This window comes from Pelobates fuscus, chromosome 9 (assembly GCF_036172605.1).
Source record: "Pelobates fuscus isolate aPelFus1 chromosome 9, aPelFus1.pri, whole genome shotgun sequence".
NCBI lineage: Eukaryota > Metazoa > Chordata > Amphibia > Anura > Pelobatidae > Pelobates > Pelobates fuscus.
Window position 1 is genome coordinate 44,455,540 of NC_086325.1, and position 25,701 is coordinate 44,481,240.

The following is a 25,701-nucleotide window of genomic DNA, read 5'->3' on the forward strand; positions in this document are numbered from 1 at the left end:
CCAAAATTGAGACCGTGTGGCCTAATGGATAAGGCGTCTGACTTCGAATCAGAAGATTGAGGGTTCGAGTCCCTTCGTGGTCGATGTTTATGAAGCTTCAAACACCAATGCAGAAGCCTGTCATGTTCTTCTGAAAAGGGGCAAGTTTATTTGTTACTTTTAATGATAAAAATTGGTGCGTTTAACTAAATCAAACAACCCTATGATGGAAAATTACTACAAATATAAGATAAAGGACAGTTTCCTTCAAATCTTTTAAAGCAAACCTTTAAATAAAAGTCATCAGAAACAGAGGAATATATTGGAAGAAGTTACCTGGTGGAAACACTGCTTTTAGCCATTGTTAGAGAAATGAAAACAGAAAAATTCTTTGGAAATCATGCTATTTCTTTCTCATCAACTTATGCAAATCATTGGAATTGCCACTTATGCCAAAAAGAGAGAGCTCTGAAAGTGTGTTTCTAACAAAAGGCAGTTTTCTCTCTCAAATTGTTTCACAAGTTTGAAAAAAATGAAGCATCTGCATTAACTCCTAAAGGTGTCCATGTTTTCTGCCAAGTGACCTCATGGAAGAGGAGGATTCTGTTTTGGCTTGTCCTTCCACGTTGTTGTCGTCAAGTTTGAAGAATTGAAACATCTGCATTCCCTTCTAACAGTAGATTTCCTCTATTTGACTGAGCGGACAAATTCGGCTCTGCTCATTTCTGGGGAATCGAAAATCAAGATGTTGTTTTGCAAAGCTTTGCCTTTCTTCCATCGTTACTTAATCCATCTTTTAAAATTGCTGTCACTGCTTGAAAGAGTGTGCAGTAAGTGGTGCCTCTTTCGGACAAAGGGAGGTTTCTCCAATTTTTTTCACAAGTTGAATCGCTTCTGCAATTTGTCATGCTATGTTTTTTCTTTTTCCCAGATACGCTGCCACACACACCCAAAATTGAGACCGCGTGGCCTAATGGATAAGGCGTCTGACTTTGAATCAGAAGATTGAGAGTTCGAGTCCCTTCGTGGTCGTTGTTTATGAAGCTTCAAACACCAATGCAGAAGCCTGTCATGTTCTTCTGAAAAGGGGCAAGTTTATTTGTTACTTTTAATGATAAAAATTGGTGCGTTTAACTAAATCAAACAACCCTATGATGGAAAATTACTACAAATATAAGATAAAGGACAGTTTCCTTCAAATCTTTTAAAGCAAACCTTTAAATAAAAGTCATCAGAAACAGAGGAATATATTGGAAGAAGTTACCTGGTGGAAACACTGCTTTTAGCCATTGTTAGAGAAATGAAAACAGAAAAATTCTTTGGAAATCATGCTATTTCTTTCTCATCAACTTATGCAAATCATTGGAATTGCCACTTATGCCAAAAAGAGAGAGCTCTGAAAGTGTGTTTCTAACAAAAGGCAGTTTTCTCTCTCAAATTGTTTCACAAGTTTGAAAAAAATGAAGCATCTGCATTAACTCCTAAAGGTGTCCATGTTTTCTGCCAAGTGACCTCATGGAAGAGGAGGATTCTGTTTTGGCTTGTCCTTCCACGTTGTTGTCAAGTTTGAAGAATTGAAACATCTGCATTCCCTTCTAACAGTAGATTTCATCTATTTGACTGAGCGGACAAATTCGGCTCTGCTCATTTCTGGGGAATCGAAAATCAAGATGTTGTTTTGCAAAGCTTTGCCTTTCTTCCATCGTTACTTAATCCATCTTTTAAAATTGCTGTCACTGCTTGAAAGAGTGTGCAGTAAGTGGTGCCTCTTTCGGACAAAGGGAGGTTTCTCCAATTTTTTTTCACAAGTTGAATCGCTTCTGCAATTTGTCATGCTATGTTTTTTCTTTTTCCCAGATACGCTGCCACACACACCCAAAATTGAGACCGCGTGGCCTAATGGATAAGGCGTCTGACTTCGAATCAGAAGATTGAGGGTTAGAGTCCCTTCGTGGTCGATGTTTATGAAGCTTCAAACACCAATGCAGAAGCCTGTCATGTTCTTCTGAAAAGGGGCAAGTTTATTTGTTACTTTTAATGATAAAAATTGGTGCGTTTAACTAAATCAAACAACCCTATGATGGAAAATTACTACAAATATAAGATAAAGGACAGTTTCCTTCAAATCTTTTAAAGCAAACCTTTAAATAAAAGTCATCAGAAACAGAGGGATATATTTGAAGAAGTTACCTGGTGGAAACACTGCTTTTAGCCATTGTTAGAGAAATGAAAACAGAAAAATTCTTTGGAAATCATGCTATTTCTTTCTCATCAACTTATGCAAATCATTGGAATTGCCACTTATGCCAAAAAGAGAGAGCTCTGAAAGTGTGTTTCTAACAAAAGGCAGTTTTCTCTCTCAAATTGTTTCACAAGTTTGAAAAAAATGAAGCATCTGCATTAACTCCTAAAGGTGTCCATGTTTTCTGCCAAGTGACCTCATGGAAGAGGAGGATTCTGTTTTGGCTTGTCCTTCCACGTTGTTGTCGTCAAGTTTGAAGAATTGAAACATCTGCATTCCCTTCTAACAGTAGATTTCCTCTATTTGACTGAGCGGACAAATTCGGCTCTGCTCATTTCTGGGGAATCGAAAATCAAGATGTTGTTTTGCAAAGCTTTGCCTTTCTTCCATCGTTACTTAATCCATCTTTTAAAATTGCTGTCACTGCTTGAAAGAGTGTGCAGTAAGTGGTGCCTCTTTTGGACAAAGGGAGGTTTCTCCAATTTTTTTCACAAGTTGAATCGCTTCTGCAATTTGTCATGCTATGTTTTTTCTTTTTCCCAGATACGCTGCCACACACACCCAAAATTGAGACCGTGTGGCCTAATGGATAAGGCGTCTGACTTCGAATCAGAAGATTGAGGGTTCGAGTCCCTTCGTGGTCGATGTTTATGAAGCTTCAAACACCAATGCAGAAGCCTGTCATGTTCTTCTGAAAAGGGGCAAGTTTATTTGTTACTTTTAATGATAAAAATTGGTGCGTTTAACTAAATCAAACAACCCTATGATGGAAAATTACTACAAATATAAGATAAAGGACAGTTTCCTTCAAATCTTTTAAAGCAAACCTTTAAATAAAAGTCATCAGAAACAGAGGAATATATTGGAAGAAGTTACCTGGTGGAAACACTGCTTTTAGCCATTGTTAGAGAAATGAAAACAGAAAAATTCTTTGGAAATCATGCTATTTCTTTCTCATCAACTTATGCAAATCATTGGAATTGCCACTTATGCCAAAAAGAGAGAGCTCTGAAAGTGTGTTTCTAACAAAAGGCAGTTTTCTCTCTCAAATTGTTTCACAAGTTTGAAAAAAATGAAGCATCTGCATTAACTCCTAAAGGTGTCCATGTTTTCTGCCAAGTGACCTCATGGAAGAGGAGGATTCTGTTTTGGCTTGTCCTTCCACGTTGTTGTCAAGTTTGAAGAATTGAAACATCTGCATTCCCTTCTAACAGTAGATTTCATCTATTTGACTGAGCGGACAAATTCGGCTCTGCTCATTTCTGGGGAATCGAAAATCAAGATGTTGTTTTGCAAAGCTTTGCCTTTCTTCCATCATTACTTAATCCATCTTTTAAAATTGCTGTCACTGCTTGAAAGAGTGTGCAGTAAGTGGTGCCTCTTTCGGACAAAGGGAGGTTTCTCCAATTTTTTTTCACAAGTTGAATCGCTTCTGCAATTTGTCATGCTATGTTTTTTCTTTTTCCCAGATACGCTGCCACACACACCCAAAATTGAGACCGCGTGGCCTAATGGATAAGGTGTCTGACTTCGAATCAGAAGATTGAGGGTTAGAGTCCCTTCGTGGTCGATGTTTATGAAGCTTCAAACACCAATGCAGAAGCCTGTCATGTTCTTCTGAAAAGGGGCAAGTTTATTTGTTACTTTTAATGATAAAAATTGGTGCGTTTAACTAAATCAAACAACCCTATGATGGAAAATGACTACAAATATAAGATAAAGGACAGTTTCCTTCAAATCTTTTAAAGCAAACCTTTAAATAAAAGTCATCAGAAACAGAGGGATATATTTGAAGAAGTTACCTGGTGGAAACACTGCTTTTAGCCATTGTTAGAGAAATGAAAACAGAAAAATTCTTTGGAAATCATGCTATTTCTTTCTCATCAACTTATGCAAATCATTGGAATTGCCACTTATGCCAAAAAGAGAGAGCTCTGAAAGTGTGTTTCTAACAAAAGGCAGTTTTCTCTCTCAAATTGTTTCACAAGTTTGAAAAAAATGAAGCATCTGCATTAACTCCTAAAGGTGTCCATGTTTTCTGCCAAGTGACCTCATGGAAGAGGAGGATTCTGTTTTGGCTTGTCCTTCCACATTGTTGTCAAGTTTGAAGAATTGAAACATCTGCATTCCCTTCTAACAGTAGATTTCATCTATTTGACTGAGCGGACAAATTCGGCTCTGCTCATTTCTGGGGAATCGAAAATCAAGATGTTGTTTTGCAAAGCTTTGCCTTTCTTTCATCGTTACTTAATCCATCTTTTAAAATTGCTGTCACTGCTTGAAAGAGTGTGCAGTAAGTGGTGCCTCTTTCGGACAAAGGGAGGTTTCTCCAATTTTTTTTCACAAGTTGAATTGCTTCTGCAATTTGTCATGCTATGTTTTTTCTTTTTCCCAGATACGCTGCCACACACACCCAAAATTGAGACCGCGTGGCCTAATGGATAAGGCGTCTGACTTCGAATCAGAAGATTGAGGGTTAGAGTCCCTTCGTGGTCGATGTTTATGAAGCTTCAAACACCAATGCAGAAGCCTGTCATGTTCTTCTGAAAAGGGGCAAGTTTATTTGTTACTTTTAATGATAAAAATTGGTGCGTTTAACTAAATCAAACAACCCTATGATGGAAAATTACTACAAATATAAGATAAAGGACAGTTTCCATCAAATCTTTTAAAGCAAACCTTTAAATAAAAGTCATCAGAAACAGAGGGATATATTTGAAGAAGTTACCTGGTGGAAACACTACTTTTAGCCATTGTTAGAGAAATGAAAACAGAAAAATTCTTTGGAAATCATGCTATTTCTTTCTCATCAACTTATGCAAATCATTGGAATTGCCACTTATGCCAAAAAGAGAGAGCTCTGAAAGTGTGTTTCTAACAAAAGGCAGTTTTCTCTCTCAAATTGTTTCACAAGTTTGAAAAAAATGAAGCATCTGCATTAACTCCTAAAGGTGTCCATGTTTTCTGCCAAGTGACCTCATGGAAGAGGAGGATTCTGTTTTGGCTTGTCCTTCCACGTTGTTGTCGTCAAGTTTGAAGAATTGAAACATCTGCATTCCCTTCTAACAGTAGATTTCCTCTATTTGACTGAGCGGACAAATTCGGCTCTGCTCATTTCTGGGGAATCGAAAATCAAGATGTTGTTTTGCAAAGCTTTGCCTTTCTTCCATCGTTACTTAATCCATCTTTTAAAATTGCTGTCACTGCTTGAAAGAGTGTGCAGTAAGTGGTGCCTCTTTCGGACAAAGGGAGGTTTCTCCAATTTTTTTCACAAGTTGAATCGCTTCTGCAATTTGTCATGCTATGTTTTTTCTTTTTCCCAGATACGCTGCCACATCACACCCAAAATTGAGACCGCGTGGCCTAACGGAGAAGGCGTCTGACTTCGAATCAGAAGATTGAGGGTTCGAGTCCCTTCGTGGTCGATGTTTATGAAGCTTCAAACACCAATGAAGAAGCCTGTCAAGTTCTTCTGAAAAGGGGCAAGTTTATTTGTTACTTTTAATGATAAAAATTGGTGCGTTTAACTAAATCAAACAACCCTATGATGGAAAATTACTACAAATATAAGATAAAGGACAGTTTCCATCAAATCTTTTAAAGCAAACATTTAAATAAAAGTCATCAGAAACAGAGGGATATATTTGAAGAAGTTACCTGGTGGAAACACTGCTTTTAGCCATTGTTAGAGAAATGAAAACAGAAAAATTCTTTGGAAATCATGCTATTTCTTTCTCATCAACTTATGCAAATCATTGGAATTGCCACTTATGCCAAAAAGAGAGAGCTCTGAAAGTGTGTTTCTAACAAAAGGCAGTTTTCTCTCTCAAATTGTTTCACAAGTTTGAAAAAAATGAAGCATCTGCATTAACTCCTAAAGGTGTCCATGTTTTCTGCCAAGTGACCTCATGGAAGAGGAGGATTCTGTTTTGGCTTGTCCTTCCACGTTGTTGTCGTCAAGTTTGAAGAATTGAAACATTTGCATTCCCTTCTAACAGTAGATTTCCTCTATTTGACTGAGCGGACAAATTCGGCTCTGCTCATTTCTGGGGAATCGAAAATCAAGATGTTGTTTTGCAAAGCTTTGCCTTTCTTCCATCGTTACTTAATCCATCTTTTAAAATTGCTGTCACTGCTTGAAAGAGTGTGCAGTAAGTGGTGCCTCTTTTGGACAAAGGGAGGTTTCTCCAATTTTTTTCACAAGTTGAATCGCTTCTGCAATTTGTCATGCTATGTTTTTTCTTTTTCCCAGATACGCTGCCACACACACCCAAAATTGAGACCGCGTGGCCTAATGGATAAGGCGTCTGACTTCGAATCAGAAGATTGAGGGTTCGAGTCCCTTCGTGGTCGTTGTTTATGAAGCTTCAAACACCAATGCAGAAGCCTGGCATGTTCTTCTGAAAAGGGGCAAGTTTATTTGTTACTTTTAATGATAAAAATTGGTGCGTTTAACTAAATCAAACAACCCTATGATGGAAAATTACTACAAATATAAGATAAAGGACAGTTTCCTTCAAATCTTTTAAAGCAAACCTTTAAATAAAAGTCATCAGAAACAGAGGAATATATTGGAAGAAGTTACCTGGTGGAAACACTGCTTTTAGCCATTGTTAGAGAAATGAAAACAGAAAAATTCTTTGGAAATCATGCTATTTCTTTCTCATCAACTTATGCAAATCATTGGAATTGCCACTTATGCCAAAAAGAGAGAGCTCTGAAAGTGTGTTTCTAACAAAAGGCAGTTTTCTCTCTAAAATTGTTTCACAAGTTTGAAAAAAATGAAGCATCTGCATTAACTCCTAAAGGTGTCCATGTTTTCTGCCAAGTGACCTCATGGAAGAGGAGGATTCTGTTTTGGCTTGTCCTTCCACGTTGTTGTCAAGTTTGAAGAATTGAAACATCTGCATTCCCTTCTAACAGTAGATTTCATCTATTTGACTGAGCGGACAAATTCGGCTCTGCTCATTTCTGGGGAATCGAAAATCAAGATGTTGTTTTGCAAAGCTTTGCCTTTCTTCCATCGTTACTTAATCCATCTTTTAAAATTGCTGTCACTGCTTGAAAGAGTGTGCAGTAAGTGGTGCCTCTTTCGGACAAAGGGAGGTTTCTCCAATTTTTTTTCACAAGTTGAATCGCTTCTGCAATTTGTCATGCTATGTTTTTTCTTTTTCCCAGATACGCTGCCACACACACCCAAAATTGAGACCGCGTGGCCTAATGGATAAGGCGTCTGACTTCGAATCAGAAGATTGAGGGTTCGAGTCCCTTCGTGGTCGATGTTTATGAAGCTTCAAACACCAATGTTCTTCTGAAAAGGGGCAAGTTTATTTGTTACTTTTAATGATAAAAATTGGTGCGTTTAACTAAATCAAACAACCCTATGATGGAAAATTACTACAAATATAAGATAAAGGACAGTTTCCTTCAAATCTTTTAAAGCAAACCTTTAAATAAAAGTCATCAGAAACAGAGGGATATATTTGAAGAAGTTACCTGGTGGAAACACTGCTTTTAGCCATTGTTAGAGAAATGAAAACAGAAAAATTCTTTGGAAATCATGCTATTTCTTTCTCATCAACTTATGCAAATCATTGGAATTGCCACTTATGCCAAAAAGAGAGAGCTCTGAAAGTGTGTTTCTAACAAAAGGCAGTTTTCTCTCTCAAATTGTTTCACAAGTTTGAAAAAAATGAAGCATCTGCATTAACTCCTAAAGGTGTCCATGTTTTCTGCCAAGTGACCTCATGGAAGAGGAGGATTCTGTTTTGGCTTGTCCTTCCACGTTGTTGTCAAGTTTGAAGAATTGAAACATCTGCATTCCCTTCTAACAGTAGATTTCATCTATTTGACTGAGCGGACAAATTCGGCTCTGCTCATTTCTGGGGAATCGAAAATCAAGATGTTGTTTTGCAAAGCTTTGCCTTTCTTCCATCGTTACTTAATCCATCTTTTAAAATTGCTGTCACTGCTTGAAAGAGTGTGCAGTAAGTGGTGCCTCTTTCGGACAAAGGGAGGTTTCTCCAATTTTTTTTCACAAGTTGAATCGCTTCTGCAATTTGTCATGCTATGTTTTTTCTTTTTCCCAGATACGCTGCCACACACACCCAAAATTGAGACCGCGTGGCCTAATGGATAAGGCGTCTGACTTCGAATCAGAAGATTGAGGGTTCGAGTCCCTTCGTGGTCGTTGTTTATGAAGCTTCAAACACCAATGCAGAAGCCTGGCATGTTCTTCTGAAAAGGGGCAAGTTTATTTGTTACTTTTAATGATAAAAATTGGTGCGTTTAACTAAATCAAACAACCCTATGATGGAAAATTACTACAAATATAAGATAAAGGACAGTTTCCTTCAAATCTTTTAAAGCAAACCTTTAAATAAAAGTCATCAGAAACAGAGGAATATATTGGAAGAAGTTACCTGGTGGAAACACTGCTTTTAGCCATTGTTAGAGAAATGAAAACAGAAAAATTCTTTGGAAATCATGCTATTTCTTTCTCATCAACTTATGCAAATCATTGGAATTGCCACTTATGCCAAAAAGAGAGAGCTCTGAAAGTGTGTTTCTAACAAAAGGCAGTTTTCTCTCTAAAATTGTTTCACAAGTTTGAAAAAAATGAAGCATCTGCATTAACTCCTAAAGGTGTCCATGTTTTCTGCCAAGTGACCTCATGGAAGAGGAGGATTCTGTTTTGGCTTGTCCTTCCACGTTGTTGTCAAGTTTGAAGAATTGAAACATCTGCATTCCCTTCTAACAGTAGATTTCATCTATTTGACTGAGCGGACAAATTCGGCTCTGCTCATTTCTGGGGAATCGAAAATCAAGATGTTGTTTTGCAAAGCTTTGCCTTTCTTCCATCGTTACTTAATCCATCTTTTAAAATTGCTGTCACTGCTTGAAAGAGTGTGCAGTAAGTGGTGCCTCTTTCGGACAAAGGGAGGTTTCTCCAATTTTTTTTCACAAGTTGAATCGCTTCTGCAATTTGTCATGCTATGTTTTTTCTTTTTCCCAGATACGCTGCCACACACACCCAAAATTGAGACCGCGTGGCCTAATGGATAAGGCGTCTGACTTCGAATCAGAAGATTGAGGGTTCGAGTCCCTTCGTGGTCGATGTTTATGAAGCTTCAAACACCAATGTTCTTCTGAAAAGGGGCAAGTTTATTTGTTACTTTTAATGATAAAAATTGGTGCGTTTAACTAAATCAAACAACCCTATGATGGAAAATTACTACAAATATAAGATAAAGGACAGTTTCCTTCAAATCTTTTAAAGCAAACCTTTAAATAAAAGTCATCAGAAACAGAGGGATATATTTGAAGAAGTTACCTGGTGGAAACACTGCTTTTAGCCATTGTTAGAGAAATGAAAACAGAAAAATTATTTGGAAATCATGCTATTTCTTTCTCATCAACTTATGCAAATCATTGGAATTGCCACTTATGCCAAAAAGAGAGAGCTCTGAAAGTGTGTTTCTAACAAAAGGCAGTTTTCTCTCTCAAATTGTTTCACAAGTTTGAAAAAAATGAAGCATCTGCATTAACTCCTAAAGGTGTCCATGTTTTCTGCCAAGTGACCTCATGGAAGAGGAGGATTCTGTTTTGGCTTGTCCTTCCACGTTGTTGTCGTCAAGTTTGAAGAATTGAAACATCTGCATTCCCTTCTAACAGTAGATTTCCTCTATTTGACTGAGCGGACAAATTCGGCTCTGCTCATTTCTGGGGAATCGAAAATCAAGATGTTGTTTTGCAAAGCTTTGCCTTTCTTCCATCGTTACTTAACCCATCTTTTAAAATTGCTGTCACTGCTTGAAAGAGTGTGCAGTAAGTGGTGCCTCTTTCGGACAAAGGGAGGTTTCTCCAATTTTTTTCACAAGTTGAATCGCTTCTGCAATTTGTCATGCTATGTTTTTTCTTTTTCCCAGATACGCTGCCACACACACCCAAAATTGAGACCGCGTGGCCTAATGGATAAGGCGTCTGACTTCGAATCAGAAGATTGAGGGTTCGAGTCCCTTCGTGGTCGATGTTTATGAAGCTTCAAACACCAATGCAGAAGCCTGGCATGTTCTTCTGAAAAGGGGCAAGTTTATTTGTTACTTTTAATGATAAAAATTGGTGCGTTTAACTAAATCAAACAACCCTATGATGGAAAATTACTACAAATATAAGATAAAGGACAGTTTCCTTCAAATCTTTTAAAGCAAACCTTTAAATAAAAGTCATCAGAAACAGAGGAATATATTGGAAGAAGTTACCTGGTGGAAACACTGCTTTTAGCCATTGTTAGAGAAATGAAAACAGAAAAATTCTTTGGAAATCATGCTATTTCTTTCTCATCAACTTATGCAAATCATTGGAATTGCCACTTATGCCAAAAAGAGAGAGCTCTGAAAGTGTGTTTCTAACAAAAGGCAGTTTTCTCTCTCAAATTGTTTCACAAGTTTGAAAAAAATGAAGCATCTGCATTAACTCCTAAAGGTGTCCATGTTTTCTGCCAAGTGACCTCATGGAAGAGGAGGATTCTGTTTTGGCTTGTCCTTCCACGTTGTTGTCAAGTTTGAAGAATTGAAACATCTGCATTCCCTTCTAACAGTAGATTTCATCTATTTGACTGAGCGGACAAATTCGGCTCTGCTCATTTCTGGGGAATCGAAAATCAAGATGTTGTTTTGCAAAGCTTTGCCTTTCTTCCATCGTTACTTAATCCATCTTTTAAAATTGCTGTCATTGCTTGAAAGAGTGTGCAGTAAGTGGTGCCTCTTTCGGACAAAGGGAGGTTTCTCCAATTTTTTTTCACAAGTTGAATCGCTTCTGCAATTTGTCATGCTATGTTTTTTCTTTTTCCCAGATACGCTGCCACACACACCCAAAATTGAGACCGCGTGGCCTAATGGATAAGGCGTCTGACTTCGAATCAGAAGATTGAGGGTTCGAGTCCCTTCGTGGTCGATGTTTATGAAGCTTCAAACACCAATGTTCTTCTGAAAAGGGGCAAGTTTATTTGTTACTTTTAATGATAAAAATTGGTGTGTTTTACTAAATCAAACAACCCTATGATGGAAAATTACTACAAATATAAGATAAAGGACAGTTTCCTTCAAATCTTTTAAAGCAAACCTTTAAATAAAAGTCATCAGAAACAGAGGGATATATTTGAAGAAGTTACCTGGTGGAAACACTGCTTTTAGCCATTGTTAGAGAAATGAAAACAGAAAAATTCTTTGGAAATCATGCTATTTCTTTCTCATCAACTTATGCAAATCATTGGAATTGCCACTTATGCCAAAAAGAGAGAGCTCTGAAAGTGTGTTTCTAACAAAAGGCAGTTTTCTCTCTCAAATTGTTTCACAAGTTTGAAAAAAATGAAGCATCTGCATTAACTCCTAAAGGTGTCCATGTTTTCTGCCAAGTGACCTCATGGAAGAGGAGGATTCTGTTTTGGCTTGTCCTTCCACGTTGTTGTCGTCAAGTTTGAAGAATTGAAACATTTGCATTCCCTTCTAACAGTAGATTTCCTCTATTTGACTGAGCGGACAAATTCGGCTCTGCTCATTTCTGGGGAATCGAAAATCAAGATGTTGTTTTGCAAAGCTTTGCCTTTCTTCCATCGTTACTTAATCCATCTTTTAAAATTGCTGTCACTGCTTGAAAGAGTGTGCATTAAGTGGTGCCTCTTTTGGACAAAGGGAGGTTTCTCCAATTTTTTTCACAAGTTGAATCGCTTCTGCAATTTGTCATGCTATGTTTTTTCTTTTTCCCAGATACGCTGCCACACACACCCAAAATTGAGACCGCGTGGCCTAATGGATAAGGCGTCTGACTTCGAATCAGAAGATTGAGGGTTCGAGTCCCTTCGTGGTCGATGTTTATGAAGCTTCAAACACCAATGCAGAAGCCTGGCATGTTCTTCTGAAAAGGGGCAAGTTTATTTGTTACTTTTAATGATAAAAATTGGTGCGTTTAACTAAATCAAACAACCCTATGATGGAAAATTACTACAAATATAAGATAAAGGACAGTTTCCTTCAAATCTTTTAAAGCAAACCTTTAAATAAAAGTCATCAGAAACAGAGGAATATATTGGAAGAAGTTACCTGGTGGAAACACTGCTTTTAGCCATTGTTAGAGAAATGAAAACAGAAAAATTCTTTGGAAATCATGCTATTTCTTTCTCATCAACTTATGCAAATCATTGGAATTGCCACTTATGCCAAAAAGAGAGAGCTCTGAAAGTGTGTTTCTAACAAAAGGCAGTTTTCTCTCTCAAATTGTTTCACAAGTTTGAAAAAAATGAAGCATCTGCATTAACTCCTAAAGGTGTCCATGTTTTCTGCCAAGTGACCTCATGGAAGAGGAGGATTCTGTTTTGGCTTGTCCTTCCACGTTGTTGTCAAGTTTGAAGAATTGAAACATCTGCATTCCCTTCTAACAGTAGATTTCATCTATTTGACTGAGCGGACAAATTCGGCTCTGCTCATTTCTGGGGAATCGAAAATCAAGATGTTGTTTTGCAAAGCTTTGCCTTTCTTCCATCGTTACTTAATCCATCTTTTAAAATTGCTGTCACTGCTTGAAAGAGTGTGCAGTAAGTGGTGCCTCTTTCGGACAAAGCGAGGTTTCTCCAATTTTTTTTCACAAGTTGAATCGCTTCTGCAATTTGTCATGCTATGTTTTTTCTTTTTCCCAGATACGCTGCCACACACACCCAAAATTGAGACCGCGTGGCCTAATGGATAAGGCGTCTGACTTCGAATCAGAAGATTGAGGGTTCGAGTCCCTTCGTGGTCGATGTTTATGAAGCTTCAAACACCAATGTTCTTCTGAAAAGGGGCAAGTTTATTTGTTACTTTTAATGATAAAAATTGGTGTGTTTTACTAAATCAAACAACCCTATGATGGAAAATTACTACAAATATAAGATAAAGGACAGTTTCCTTCAAATCTTTTAAAGCAAACCTTTAAATAAAAGTCATCAGAAACAGAGGGATATATTTGAAGAAGTTACCTGGTGGAAACACTGCTTTTAGCCATTGTTAGAGAAATGAAAACAGAAAAATTCTTTGGAAATCATGCTATTTCTTTCTCATCAACTTATGCAAATCATTGGAATTGCCACTTATGCCAAAAAGAGAGAGCTCTGAAAGTGTGTTTCTAACAAAAGGCAGTTTTCTCTCTCAAATTGTTTCACAAGTTTGAAAAAAATGAAGCATCTGCATTAACTCCTAAAGGTGTCCATGTTTTCTGCCAAGTGACCTCATGGAAGAGGAGGATTCTGTTTTGGCTTGTCCTTCCACGTTGTTGTCGTCAAGTTTGAAGAATTGAAACATTTGCATTCCCTTCTAACAGTAGATTTCCTCTATTTGACTGAGCGGACAAATTCGGCTCTGCTCATTTCTGGGGAATCGAAAATCAAGATGTTGTTTTGCAAAGCTTTGCCTTTCTTCCATCGTTACTTAATCCATCTTTTAAAATTGCTGTCACTGCTTGAAAGAGTGTGCATTAAGTGGTGCCTCTTTTGGACAAAGGGAGGTTTCTCCAATTTTTTTCACAAGTTGAATCGCTTCTGCAATTTGTCATGCTATGTTTTTTCTTTTTCCCAGATACGCTGCCACACACACCCAAAATTGAGACCGCGTGGCCTAATGGATAAGGCGTCTGACTTCGAATCAGAAGATTGAGGGTTCGAGTCCCTTCGTGGTCGTTGTTTATGAAGCTTCAAACACCAATGCAGAAGCCTGGCATGTTCTTCTGAAAAGGGGCAAGTTTATTTGTTACTTTTAATGATAAAAATTGGTGCGTTTAACTAAATCAAACAACCCTATGATGGAAAATTACTACAAATATAAGATAAAGGACAGTTTCCTTCAAATCTTTTAAAGCAAACCTTTAAATAAAAGTCATCAGAAACAGAGGAATATATTGGAAGAAGTTACCTGGTGGAAACACTGCTTTTAGCCATTGTTAGAGAAATGAAAACAGAAAAATTCTTTGGAAATCATGCTATTTCTTTCTCATCAACTTATGCAAATCATTGGAATTGCCACTTATGCCAAAAAGAGAGAGCTCTGAAAGTGTGTTTCTAACAAAAGGCAGTTTTCTCTCTCAAATTGTTTCACAAGTTTGAAAAAAATGAAGCATCTGCATTAACTCCTAAAGGTGTCCATGTTTTCTGCCAAGTGACCTCATGGAAGAGGAGGATTCTGTTTTGGCTTGTCCTTCCACGTTGTTGTCAAGTTTGAAGAATTGAAACATCTGCATTCCCTTCTAACAGTAGATTTCATCTATTTGACTGAGCGGACAAATTCGGCTCTGCTCATTTCTGGGGAATCGAAAATCAAGATGTTGTTTTGCAAAGCTTTGCCTTTCTTCCATCGTTACTTAATCCATCTTTTAAAATTGCTGTCACTGCTTGAAAGAGTGTGCAGTAAGTGGTGCCTCTTTCGGACAAAGGGAGGTTTCTCCAATTTTTTTCACAAGTTGAATCGCTTCTGCAATTTGTCATGCTATGTTTTTTCTTTTTCCCAGATACGCTGCCACACACACCCAAAATTGAGACCGCGTGGCCTAATGGATAAGGCGTCTGACTTCGAATCAGAAGATTGAGGGTTCGAGTCCCTTCGTGGTCGATGTTTATGAAGCTTCAAACACCAATGTTCTTCTGAAAAGGGGCACGTTTATTTGTTACTTTTAATGATAAAAATTGGTGCGTTTAACTAAATCAAACAACCCTATGATGGAAAATTACTACAAATATAAGATAAAGGACAGTTTCCTTCAAATCTTTTAAAGCAAACCTTTAAATAAAAGTCATCAGAAACAGAGGGATATATTTGAAGAAGTTACCTGGTGGAAACACTGCTTTTAGCCATTGTTAGAGAAATGAAAACAGAAAAATTATTTGGAAATCATGCTATTTCTTTCTCATCAACTTATGCAAATCATTGGAATTGCCACTTATGCCAAAAAGAGAGAGCTCTGAAAGTGTGTTTCTAACAAAAGGCAGTTTTCTCTCTCAAATTGTTTCACAAGTTTGAAAAAAATGAAGCATCTGCATTAACTCCTAAAGGTGTCCATGTTTTCTGCCAAGTGACCTCATGGAAGAGGAGGATTCTGTTTTGGCTTGTCCTTCCACGTTGTTGTCGTCAAGTTTGAAGAATTGAAACATCTGCATTCCCTTCTAACAGTAGATTTCCTCTATTTGACTGAGCGGACAAATTCGGCTCTGCTCATTTCTGGGGAATCGAAAATCAAGATGTTGTTTTGCAAAGCTTTGCCTTTCTTCCATCGTTACTTAACCCATCTTTTAAAATTGCTGTCACTGCTTGAAAGAGTGTGCAGTAAGTGGTGCCTCTTTCGGACAAAGGGAGGTTTCTCCAATTTTTTTCACAAGTTGAATCGCTTCTGCAATTTGTCATGCTATGTTTTTTCTTTTTCCCAGATACGCTGCCACACACACCCAAAATTGAGACCGCGTGGCCTAATGGATAAGGCGTCTGACTTCGAATCAGAAGATTGAGGGTTCGAGTCCCTTCGTGGTCGATGTTTATGAAGCTTCAAACACCAATGCAGAAGCCTGGCATGTTCTTCTGAAAAGGGGCAAGTTTATTTGTTACTTTTAATGATAAAAATTGGTGCGTTTAACTAAATCAAACAACCCTATGATGGAAAATTACTACAAATATAAGATAAAGGACAGTTTCCTTCAAATCTTTTAAAGCAAACCTTTAAATAAAAGTCATCAGAAACAGAGGAATATATTGGAAGAAGTTACCTGGTGGAAACACTGCTTTTAGCCATTGTTAGAGAAATGAAAACAGAAAAATTCTTTGGAAATCATGCTATTTCTTTCTCATCAACTTATGCAAATCATTGGAATTGCCACTTATGCCAAAAAGAGAGAGCTCTGAAAGTGTGTTTCTAACAAAAGGCAGTTTTCTCTCTCAAATTGTTTCACAAGTTTGAAAAAAATGAAGCATCTGCATTAACTCCTAAAGGTGTCCATGTTTTCTGCCAAGTGACCTCATGGAAGAGGAGGATTCTGTTTTGGCTTGTCCTTCCACGTTGTTGTCAAGTTTGAAGAATTGAAACATCTGCATTCCCTTCTAACAGTAGATTTCATCTATTTGACTGAGCGGACAAATTCGGCTCTGCTCATTTCTGGGGAATCGAAAATCAAGATGTTGTTTTGCAAAGCTTTGCCTTTCTTCCATCGTTACTTAATCCATCTTTTAAAATTGCTGTCACTGCTTGAAAGAGTGTGCAGTAAGTGGTGCCTCTTTCGGACAAAGCGAGGTTTCTCCAATTTTTTTTCACAAGTTGAATCGCTTCTGCAATTTGTCATGCTATGTTTTTTCTTTTTCCCAGATACGCTGCCACACACACCCAAAATTGAGACCGCGTGGCCTAATGGATAAGGCGTCTGACTTCGAATCAGAAGATTGAGGGTTCGAGTCCCTTCGTGGTCGATGTTTATGAAGCTTCAAACACCAATGTTCTTCTGAAAAGGGGCAAGTTTATTTGTTACTTTTAATGATAAAAATTGGTGTGTTTAACTAAATCAAACAACCCTATGATGGAAAATTACTACAAATATAAGATAAAGGACAGTTTCCTTCAAATCTTTTAAAGCAAACCTTTAAATAAAAGTCATCAGAAACAGAGGGATATATTTGAAGAAGTTACCTGGTGGAAACACTGCTTTTAGCCATTGTTAGAGAAATGAAAACAGAAAAATTCTTTGGAAATCATGCTATTTCTTTCTCATCAACTTATGCAAATCATTGGAATTGCCACTTATGCCAAAAAGAGAGAGCTCTGAAAGTGTGTTTCTAACAAAAGGCAGTTTTCTCTCTCAAATTGTTTCACAAGTTTGAAAAAAATGAAGCATCTGCATTAACTCCTAAAGGTGTCCATGTTTTCTGCCAAGTGACCTCATGGAAGAGGAGGATTCTGTTTTGGCTTGTCCTTCCACGTTGTTGTCGTCAAGTTTGAAGAATTGAAACATTTGCATTCCCTTCTAACAGTAGATTTCCTCTATTTGACTGAGCGGACAAATTCGGCTCTGCTCATTTCTGGGGAATCGAAAATCAAGATGTTGTTTTGCAAAGCTTTGCCTTTCTTCCATCTTACTTAATCCATCTTTTAAAATTGCTGTCACTGCTTGAAAGAGTGTGCAGTAAGTGGTGCCTCTTTTGGACAAAGGGAGGTTTCTCCAATTTTTTTCACAAGTTGAATCGCTTCTGCAATTTGTCATGCTATGTTTTTTCTTTTTCCCAGATACGCTGCCACACACACCCAAAATTGAGACCGCGTGGCCTAATGGATAAGGTGTCTGACTTCGAATCAGAAGATTGAGGGTTCGAGTCCCTTCGTGGTCGATGTTTATGAAGCTTCAAACACCAATGCAGAAGCCTGGCATGTTCTTCTGAAAAGGGGCAAGTTTATTTGTTACTTTTAATGATAAAAATTGGTGCGTTTAACTAAATCAAACAACCCTATGATGGAAAATTACTACAAATATAAGATAAAGGACAGTTTCCTTCAAATCTTTTAAAGCAAACCTTTAAATAAAAGTCATCAGAAACAGAGGAATATATTGGAAGAAGTTACCTGGTGGAAACACTGCTTTTAGCCATTGTTAGAGAAATGAAAACAGAAAAATTCTTTGGAAATCATGCTATTTCTTTCTCATCAACTTATGCAAATCATTGGAATTGCCACTTATGCCAAAAAGAGAGAGCTCTGAAAGTGTGTTTCTAACAAAAGGCAGTTTTCTCTCTCAAATTGTTTCACAAGTTTGAAAAAAATGAAGCATCTGCATTAACTCCTAAAGGTGTCCATGTTTTCTGCCAAGTGACCTCATGGAAGAGGAGGATTCTGTTTTGGCTTGTCCTTCCACGTTGTTGTCAAGTTTGAAGAATTGAAACATCTGCATTCCCTTCTAACAGTAGATTTCATCTATTTGACTGAGCGGACAAATTCGGCTCTGCTCATTTCTGGGGAATCGAAAATCAAGATGTTGTTTTGCAAAGCTTTGCCTTTCTTCCATCGTTACTTAACCCATCTTTTAAAATTGCTGTCACTGCTTGAAAGAGTGTGCAGTAAGTGGTGCCTCTTTCGGACAAAGGGAGGTTTCTCCAATTTTTTTCACAAGTTGAATCGCTTCTGCAATTTGTCATGCTATGTTTTTTCTTTTTCCCAGATACGCTGCCACACACACCCAAAATTGAGACCGCGTGGCCTAATGGATAAGGCGTCTGACTTCGAATCAGAAGATTGAGGGTTCGAGTCCCTTCGTGGTCGATGTTTATGAAGCTTCAAACACCAATGTTCTTCTGAAAAGGGGCAAGTTTATTTGTTACTTTTAATGATAAAAATTGGTGTGTTTTACTAAATCAAACAACCCTATGATGGAAAATTACTACAAATATAAGATAAAGGACAGTTTCCTTCAAATCTTTTAAAGCAAACCTTTAAATAAAAGTCATCAGAAACAGAGGGATATATTTGAAGAAGTTACCTGGTGGAAACACTGCTTTTAGCCATTGTTAGAGAAATGAAAACAGAAAAATTCTTTGGAAATCATGCTATTTCTTTCTCATCAACTTATGCAAATCATTGGAATTGCCACTTATGCCAAAAAGAGAGAGCTCTGAAAGTGTGTTTCTAACAAAAGGCAGTTTTCTCTCTCAAATTGTTTCACAAGTTTGAAAAAAATGAAGCATCTGCATTAACTCCTAAAGGTGTCCATGTTTTCTGCCAAGTGACCTCATGGAAGAGGAGGATTCTGTTTTGGCTTGTCCTTCCACGTTGTTGTCGTCAAGTTTGAAGAATTGAAACATTTGCATTCCCTTCTAACAGTAGATTTCCTCTATTTGACTGAGCGGACAAATTCGGCTCTGCTCATTTCTGGGGAATCGAAAATCAAGATGTTGTTTTGCAAAGCTTTGCCTTTCTTCCATCGTTACTTAATCCATCTTTTAAAATTGCTGTCACTGCTTGAAAGAGTGTGCATTAAGTGGTGCCTCTTTTGGACAAAGGGAGGTTTCTCCAATTTTTTTCACAAGTTGAATCGCTTCTGCAATTTGTCATGCTATGTTTTTTCTTTTTCCCAGATACGCTGCCACACACACCCAAAATTGAGACCGCGTGGCCTAATGGATAAGGCGTCTGACTTCGAATCAGAAGATTGAGGGTTCGAGTCCCTTCGTGGTCGTTGTTTATGAAGCTTCAAACACCAATGCAGAAGCCTGGCATGTTCTTCTGAAAAGGGGCAAGTTTATTTGTTACTTTTAATGATAAAAATTGGTGCGTTTAACTAAATCAAACAACCCTATGATGGAAAATTACTACAAATATAAGATAAAGGACAGTTTCCTTCAAATCTTTTAAAGCAAACCTTTAAATAAAAGTCATCAGAAACAGAGGAATATATTGGAAGAAGTTACCTGGTGGAAACACTGCTTTTAGCCATTGTTAGAGAAATGAAAACAGAAAAATTCTTTGGAAATCATGCTATTTCTTTCTCATCAACTTATGCAAATCATTGGAATTGCCACTTATGCCAAAAAGAGAGAGCTCTGAAAGTGTGTTTCTAACAAAAGGCAGTTTTCTCTCTCAAATTGTTTCACAAGTTTGAAAAAAATGAAGCATCTGCATTAACTCCTAAAGGTGTCCATGTTTTCTGCCAAGTGACCTCATGGAAGAGGAGGATTCTGTTTTGGCTTGTCCTTCCACGTTGTTGTCAAGTTTGAAGAATTGAAACATCTGCATTCCCTTCTAACAGTAGATTTCATCTATTTGACTGAGCGGACAAATTCGGCTCTGCTCATTTCTGGGGAATCGAAAATCAAGATGTTGTTTTGCAAAGCTTTGCCTTTCTTCCATCGTTACTTAATCCATCTTTTAAAATTGCTGTCACTGCTTGAAAGAGTGTGCAGTAAGTGGTGCCTCTTTCGGACAAAGGGAGGTTTCTCCAATTTTTTTCACAAGTTGAATCGCTTCTGCAATTTGTCATGCTATGTTTTTTCTTTTTCCCAGATACGCTGCCACACACACCCAAAATTGAGACCGCGTGGCCTAATGGATAAGGCGTCTGACTTCGAATCAGAAGATTGAGGGTTCGAGTCCCTTCGTGGTCGATGTTTATGAAGCTTCAAACACCAATGTTCTTCTGAAAAGGGGCACGTTTATTTGTTACTTTTAATGATAAAAATTGGTGCGTTTAACTAAATCAAACAACCCTATGATGGAAAATTACTACAAATATAAGATAAAGGACAGTTTCCTTCAAATCTTTTAAAGCAAACCTTTAAATAAAAGTCATCAGAAACAGAGGGATATATTTGAAGAAGTTACCTGGTGGAAACACTGCTTTTAGCCATTGTTAGAGAAATGAAAACAGAAAAATTCTTTGGAAATCATGCTATTTCTTTCTCATCAACTTATGCAAATCATTGGAATTGCCACTTATGCCAAAAAGAGAGAGCTCTGAAAGTGTGTTTCTAACAAAAGGCAGTTTTCTCTCTCAAATTGTTTCACAAGTTTGAAAAAAATGAAGCATCTGCATTAACTCCTAAAGGTGTCCATGTTTTCTGCCAAGTGACCTCATGGAAGAGGAGGATTCTGTTTTGGCTTGTCCTTCCACGTTGTTGTCGTCAAGTTTGAAGAATTGAAACATCTGCATTCCCTTCTAACAGTAGATTTCCTCTATTTGACTGAGCGGACAAATTCGGCTCTGCTCATTTCTGGGGAATCGAAAATCAAGATGTTGTTTTGCAAAGCTTTGCCTTTCTTCCATCGTTACTTAACCCATCTTTTAAAATTGCTGTCACTGCTTGAAAGAGTGTGCAGTAAGTGGTGCCTCTTTCGGACAAAGGGAGGTTTCTCCAATTTTTTTCACAAGTTGAATCGCTTCTGCAATTTGTCATGCTATGTTTTTTCTTTTTCCCAGATACGCTGCCACACACACCCAAAATTGAGACCGCGTGGCCTAATGGATAAGGCGTCTGACTTCGAATCAGAAGATTGAGGGTTCGAGTCCCTTCGTGGTCGATGTTTATGAAGCTTCAAACACCAATGCAGAAGCCTGGCATGTTCTTCTGAAAAGGGGCAAGTTTATTTGTTACTTTTAATGATAAAAATTGGTGCGTTTAACTAAATCAAACAACCCTATGATGGAAAATTACTACAAATATAAGATAAAGGACAGTTTCCTTCAAATCTTTTAAAGCAAACCTTTAAATAAAAGTCATCAGAAACAGAGGAATATATTGGAAGAAGTTACCTGGTGGAAACACTGCTTTTAGCCATTGTTAGAGAAATGAAAACAGAAAAATTCTTTGGAAATCATGCTATTTCTTTCTCATCAACTTATGCAAATCATTGGAATTGCCACTTATGCCAAAAAGAGAGAGCTCTGAAAGTGTGTTTCTAACAAAAGGCAGTTTTCTCTCTCAAATTGTTTCACAAGTTTGAAAAAAATGAAGCATCTGCATTAACTCCTAAAGGTGTCCATGTTTTCTGCCAAGTGACCTCATCGAAGAGGAGGATTCTGTTTTGGCTTGTCCTTCCACGTTGTTGTCAAGTTTGAAGAATTGAAACATCTGCATTCCCTTCTAACAGTAGATTTCATCTATTTGACTGAGCGGACAAATTCGGCTCTGCTCATTTCTGGGGAATCGAAAATCAAGATGTTGTTTTGCAAAGCTTTGCCTTTCTTCCATCGTTACTTAATCCATCTTTTAAAATTGCTGTCACTGCTTGAAAGAGTGTGCAGTAAGTGGTGCCTCTTTCGGACAAAGCGAGGTTTCTCCAATTTTTTTTCACAAGTTGAATCGCTTCTGCAATTTGTCATGCTATGTTTTTTCTTTTTCCCAGATACGCTGCCACACACACCCAAAATTGAGACCGCGTGGCCTAATGGATAAGGCGTCTGACTTCGAATCAGAAGATTGAGGGTTCGAGTCCCTTCGTGGTCGATGTTTATGAAGCTTCAAACACCAATGTTCTTCTGAAAAGGGGCACGTTTATTTGTTACTTTTAATGATAAAAATTGGTGTGTTTAACTAAATCAAACAACCCTATGATGGAAAATTACTACAAATATAAGATAAAGGACAGTTTCCTTCAAATCTTTTAAAGCAAACCTTTAAATAAAAGTCATCAGAAACAGAGGGATATATTTGAAGAAGTTACCTGGTGGAAACACTGCTTTTAGCCATTGTTAGAGAAATGAAAACAGAAAAATTCTTTGGAAATCATGCTATTTCTTTCTCATCAACTTATGCAAATCATTGGAATTGCCACTTATGCCAAAAAGAGAGAGCTCTGAAAGTGTGTTTCTAACAAAAGGCAGTTTTCTCTCTCAAATTGTTTCACAAGTTTGAAAAAAATGAAGCATCTGCATTAACTCCTAAAGGTGTCCATGTTTTCTGCCAAGTGACCTCATGGAAGAGGAGGATTCTGTTTTGGCTTGTCCTTCCACGTTGTTGTCGTCAAGTTTGAAGAATTGAAACATTTGCATTCCCTTCTAACAGTAGATTTCCTCTATTTGACTGAGCGGACAAATTCGGCTCTGCTCATTTCTGGGGAATCGAAAATCAAGATGTTGTTTTGCAAAGCTTTGCCTTTCTTCCATCTTACTTAATCCATCTTTTAAAATTGCTGTCACTGCTTGAAAGAGTGTGCAGTAAGTGGTGCCTCTTTTGGACAAAGGGAGGTTTCTCCAATTTTTTTCACAAGTTGAATCGCTTCTGCAATTTGTCATGCTATGTTTTTTCTTTTTCCCAGATACGCTGCCACACACACCCAAAATTGAGACTGCGTGGCCTAATGGATAAGGTGTCTGACTTCGAATCAGAAGATTGAGGGTTCGAGTCCCTTCGTGGTCGATGTTTATGAAGCTTCAAACACCAATGCAGAAGCCTGGCATGTTCTTCTGAAAAGGGGCAAGTTTATTTGTTACTTTTAATGATAAAAATTGGTGCGTTTAACTAAATCAAACAACCCTATGATGGAAAATTACTACAAATATAAGATAAAGGACAGTTTCCTTCAAATCTTTTAAAGCAAACCTTTAAATAAAAGTCATCAGAAACAGAGGAATATATTGGAAGAAGTTACCTGGTGGAAACACTGCTTTTAGCCATTGTTAGAGAAATGAAAACAGAAAAATTCTTTGGAAATCATGCTATTTCTTTCTCATCAACTTATGCAAATCATTGGAATTGCCACTTATGCCAAAAAGAGAGAGCTCTGAAAGTGTGTTTCTAACAAAAGGCAGTTTTCTCTCTCAAATTGTTTCACAAGTTTGAAAAAAATGAAGCATCTGCATTAACTCCTAAAGGTGTCCATGTTTTCTGCCAAGTGACCTCATGGAAGAGGAGGATTCTGTTTTGGCTTGTCCTTCCACGTTGTTGTCAAGTTTGAAGAATTGAAACATCTGCATTCCCTTCTAACAGTAGATTTCATCTATTTGACTGAGCGGACAAATTCGGCTCTGCTCATTTCTGGGGAATCGAAAATCAAGATGTTGTTTTGCAAAGCTTTGCCTTTCTTCCATCGTTACTTAATCCATCTTTTAAAATTGCTGTCATTGCTTGAAAGAGTGTGCAGTAAGTGGTGCCTCTTTCGGACAAAGGGAGGTTTCTCCAATTTTTTTTCACAAGTTGAATCGCTTCTGCAATTTGTCATGCTATGTTTTTTCTTTTTCCCAGATACGCTGCCACACACACCCAAAATTGAGACCGCGTGGCCTAATGGATAAGGCGTCTGACTTCGAATCAGAAGATTGAGGGTTCGAGTCCCTTCGTGGTCGATGTTTATGAAGCTTCAAACACCAATGTTCTTCTGAAAAGGGGCACGTTTATTTGTTACTTTTAATGATAAAAATTGGTGCGTTTAACTAAATCAAACAACCCTATGATGGAAAATTACTACAAATATAAGATAAAGGACAGTTTCCTTCAAATCTTTTAAAGCAAACCTTTAAATAAAAGTCATCAGAAACAGAGGGATATATTTGAAGAAGTTACCTGGTGGAAACACTGCTTTTAGCCATTGTTAGAGAAATGAAAACAGAAAAATTCTTTGGAAATCATGCTATTTCTTTCTCATCAACTTATGCAAATCATTGGAATTGCCACTTATGCCAAAAAGAGAGAGCTCTGAAAGTGTGTTTCTAACAAAAGGCAGTTTTCTCTCTCAAATTGTTTCACAAGTTTGAAAAAAATGAAGCATCTGCATTAACTCCTAAAGGTGTCCATGTTTTCTGCCAAGTGACCTCATGGAAGAGGAGGATTCTGTTTTGGCTTGTCCTTCCACGTTGTTGTCGTCAAGTTTGAAGAATTGAAACATCTGCATTCCCTTCTAACAGTAGATTTCCTCTATTTGACTGAGCGGACAAATTCGGCTCTGCTCATTTCTGGGGAATCGAAAATCAAGATGTTGTTTTGCAAAGCTTTGCCTTTCTTCCATCGTTACTTAACCCATCTTTTAAAATTGCTGTCACTGCTTGAAAGAGTGTGCAGTAAGTGGTGCCTCTTTCGGACAAAGGGAGGTTTCTCCAATTTTTTTCACAAGTTGAATCGCTTCTGCAATTTGTCATGCTATGTTTTTTCTTTTTCCCAGATACGCTGCCACACACACCCAAAATTGAGACCGCGTGGCCTAAGGGATAAGGCGTCTGACTTCGAATCAGAAGATTGAGGGTTCGAGTCCCTTCGTGGTCGATGTTTATGAAGCTTCAAACACCAATGCAGAAGCCTGGCATGTTCTTCTGAAAAGGGGCAAGTTTATTTGTTACTTTTAATGATAAAAATTGGTGCGTTTAACTAAATCAAACAACCCTATGATGGAAAATTACTACAAATATAAGATAAAGGACAGTTTCCTTCAAATCTTTTAAAGCAAACCTTTAAATAAAAGTCATCAGAAACAGAGGAATATATTGGAAGAAGTTACCTGGTGGAAACACTGCTTTTAGCCATTGTTAGAGAAATGAAAACAGAAAAATTCTTTGGAAATCATGCTATTTCTTTCTCATCAACTTATGCAAATCATTGGAATTGCCACTTATGCCAAAAAGAGAGAGCTCTGAAAGTGTGTTTCTAACAAAAGGCAGTTTTCTCTCTCAAATTGTTTCACAAGTTTGAAAAAAATGAAGCATCTGCATTAACTCCTAAAGGTGTCCATGTTTTCTGCCAAGTGACCTCATGGAAGAGGAGGATTCTGTTTTGGCTTGTCCTTCCACGTTGTTGTCAAGTTTGAAGAATTGAAACATCTGCATTCCCTTCTAACAGTAGATTTCATCTATTTGACTGAGCGGACAAATTCGGCTCTGCTCATTTCTGGGGAATCGAAAATCAAGATGTTGTTTTGCAAAGCTTTGCCTTTCTTCCATCGTTACTTAATCCATCTTTTAAAATTGCTGTCACTGCTTGAAAGAGTGTGCAGTAAGTGGTGCCTCTTTCGGA

General features: G+C 37.6%; 25 non-coding genes across 25 annotated transcripts; all 25 read left to right on the forward strand.

Moving 5' to 3' along the window:
• The first annotated feature begins 10 nt into the window (after nt 1-10).
• Nucleotides 11-83, forward strand: TRNAR-UCG (transfer RNA arginine (anticodon UCG)). The gene has a single exon. It is a non-coding gene; the product is annotated as a tRNA-Arg (tRNA).
• Nucleotides 84-938: 855 nt separating this feature from the next.
• Nucleotides 939-1,011, forward strand: TRNAQ-UUG (transfer RNA glutamine (anticodon UUG)). The gene has a single exon. It is a non-coding gene; the product is annotated as a tRNA-Gln (tRNA).
• A 1,781-nt stretch (nt 1,012-2,792) lies between these two features.
• TRNAR-UCG (transfer RNA arginine (anticodon UCG)) lies at nt 2,793-2,865 on the forward strand. The gene has a single exon. It is a non-coding gene; the product is annotated as a tRNA-Arg (tRNA).
• A 2,708-nt stretch (nt 2,866-5,573) lies between these two features.
• On the forward strand, nt 5,574-5,646 carry TRNAR-UCG (transfer RNA arginine (anticodon UCG)). Its single transcript has one exon. It is a non-coding gene; the product is annotated as a tRNA-Arg (tRNA).
• An 855-nt stretch (nt 5,647-6,501) lies between these two features.
• On the forward strand, nt 6,502-6,574 carry TRNAR-UCG (transfer RNA arginine (anticodon UCG)). The gene has a single exon. It is a non-coding gene; the product is annotated as a tRNA-Arg (tRNA).
• An 853-nt stretch (nt 6,575-7,427) lies between these two features.
• TRNAR-UCG (transfer RNA arginine (anticodon UCG)) lies at nt 7,428-7,500 on the forward strand. The gene has a single exon. It is a non-coding gene; the product is annotated as a tRNA-Arg (tRNA).
• An 838-nt stretch (nt 7,501-8,338) lies between these two features.
• On the forward strand, nt 8,339-8,411 carry TRNAR-UCG (transfer RNA arginine (anticodon UCG)). Its single transcript has one exon. It is a non-coding gene; the product is annotated as a tRNA-Arg (tRNA).
• An 853-nt stretch (nt 8,412-9,264) lies between these two features.
• Nucleotides 9,265-9,337, forward strand: TRNAR-UCG (transfer RNA arginine (anticodon UCG)). Its single transcript has one exon. It is a non-coding gene; the product is annotated as a tRNA-Arg (tRNA).
• Nucleotides 9,338-10,177: 840 nt separating this feature from the next.
• Nucleotides 10,178-10,250, forward strand: TRNAR-UCG (transfer RNA arginine (anticodon UCG)). The gene has a single exon. It is a non-coding gene; the product is annotated as a tRNA-Arg (tRNA).
• An 853-nt stretch (nt 10,251-11,103) lies between these two features.
• On the forward strand, nt 11,104-11,176 carry TRNAR-UCG (transfer RNA arginine (anticodon UCG)). The gene has a single exon. It is a non-coding gene; the product is annotated as a tRNA-Arg (tRNA).
• An 840-nt stretch (nt 11,177-12,016) lies between these two features.
• On the forward strand, nt 12,017-12,089 carry TRNAR-UCG (transfer RNA arginine (anticodon UCG)). The gene has a single exon. It is a non-coding gene; the product is annotated as a tRNA-Arg (tRNA).
• An 853-nt stretch (nt 12,090-12,942) lies between these two features.
• On the forward strand, nt 12,943-13,015 carry TRNAR-UCG (transfer RNA arginine (anticodon UCG)). Its single transcript has one exon. It is a non-coding gene; the product is annotated as a tRNA-Arg (tRNA).
• An 840-nt stretch (nt 13,016-13,855) lies between these two features.
• On the forward strand, nt 13,856-13,928 carry TRNAR-UCG (transfer RNA arginine (anticodon UCG)). The gene has a single exon. It is a non-coding gene; the product is annotated as a tRNA-Arg (tRNA).
• An 852-nt stretch (nt 13,929-14,780) lies between these two features.
• Nucleotides 14,781-14,853, forward strand: TRNAR-UCG (transfer RNA arginine (anticodon UCG)). Its single transcript has one exon. It is a non-coding gene; the product is annotated as a tRNA-Arg (tRNA).
• Nucleotides 14,854-15,693: 840 nt separating this feature from the next.
• Nucleotides 15,694-15,766, forward strand: TRNAR-UCG (transfer RNA arginine (anticodon UCG)). The gene has a single exon. It is a non-coding gene; the product is annotated as a tRNA-Arg (tRNA).
• Nucleotides 15,767-16,619: 853 nt separating this feature from the next.
• Nucleotides 16,620-16,692, forward strand: TRNAR-UCG (transfer RNA arginine (anticodon UCG)). The gene has a single exon. It is a non-coding gene; the product is annotated as a tRNA-Arg (tRNA).
• An 839-nt stretch (nt 16,693-17,531) lies between these two features.
• TRNAR-UCG (transfer RNA arginine (anticodon UCG)) lies at nt 17,532-17,604 on the forward strand. The gene has a single exon. It is a non-coding gene; the product is annotated as a tRNA-Arg (tRNA).
• An 852-nt stretch (nt 17,605-18,456) lies between these two features.
• TRNAR-UCG (transfer RNA arginine (anticodon UCG)) lies at nt 18,457-18,529 on the forward strand. The gene has a single exon. It is a non-coding gene; the product is annotated as a tRNA-Arg (tRNA).
• An 840-nt stretch (nt 18,530-19,369) lies between these two features.
• TRNAR-UCG (transfer RNA arginine (anticodon UCG)) lies at nt 19,370-19,442 on the forward strand. Its single transcript has one exon. It is a non-coding gene; the product is annotated as a tRNA-Arg (tRNA).
• An 852-nt stretch (nt 19,443-20,294) lies between these two features.
• TRNAR-UCG (transfer RNA arginine (anticodon UCG)) lies at nt 20,295-20,367 on the forward strand. The gene has a single exon. It is a non-coding gene; the product is annotated as a tRNA-Arg (tRNA).
• An 840-nt stretch (nt 20,368-21,207) lies between these two features.
• Nucleotides 21,208-21,280, forward strand: TRNAR-UCG (transfer RNA arginine (anticodon UCG)). The gene has a single exon. It is a non-coding gene; the product is annotated as a tRNA-Arg (tRNA).
• An 853-nt stretch (nt 21,281-22,133) lies between these two features.
• On the forward strand, nt 22,134-22,206 carry TRNAR-UCG (transfer RNA arginine (anticodon UCG)). Its single transcript has one exon. It is a non-coding gene; the product is annotated as a tRNA-Arg (tRNA).
• Nucleotides 22,207-23,045: 839 nt separating this feature from the next.
• On the forward strand, nt 23,046-23,118 carry TRNAR-UCG (transfer RNA arginine (anticodon UCG)). Its single transcript has one exon. It is a non-coding gene; the product is annotated as a tRNA-Arg (tRNA).
• Nucleotides 23,119-23,971: 853 nt separating this feature from the next.
• TRNAR-UCG (transfer RNA arginine (anticodon UCG)) lies at nt 23,972-24,044 on the forward strand. The gene has a single exon. It is a non-coding gene; the product is annotated as a tRNA-Arg (tRNA).
• Nucleotides 24,045-24,884: 840 nt separating this feature from the next.
• TRNAR-UCG (transfer RNA arginine (anticodon UCG)) lies at nt 24,885-24,957 on the forward strand. Its single transcript has one exon. It is a non-coding gene; the product is annotated as a tRNA-Arg (tRNA).
• Nucleotides 24,958-25,701: the final 744 nt, after the last annotated feature.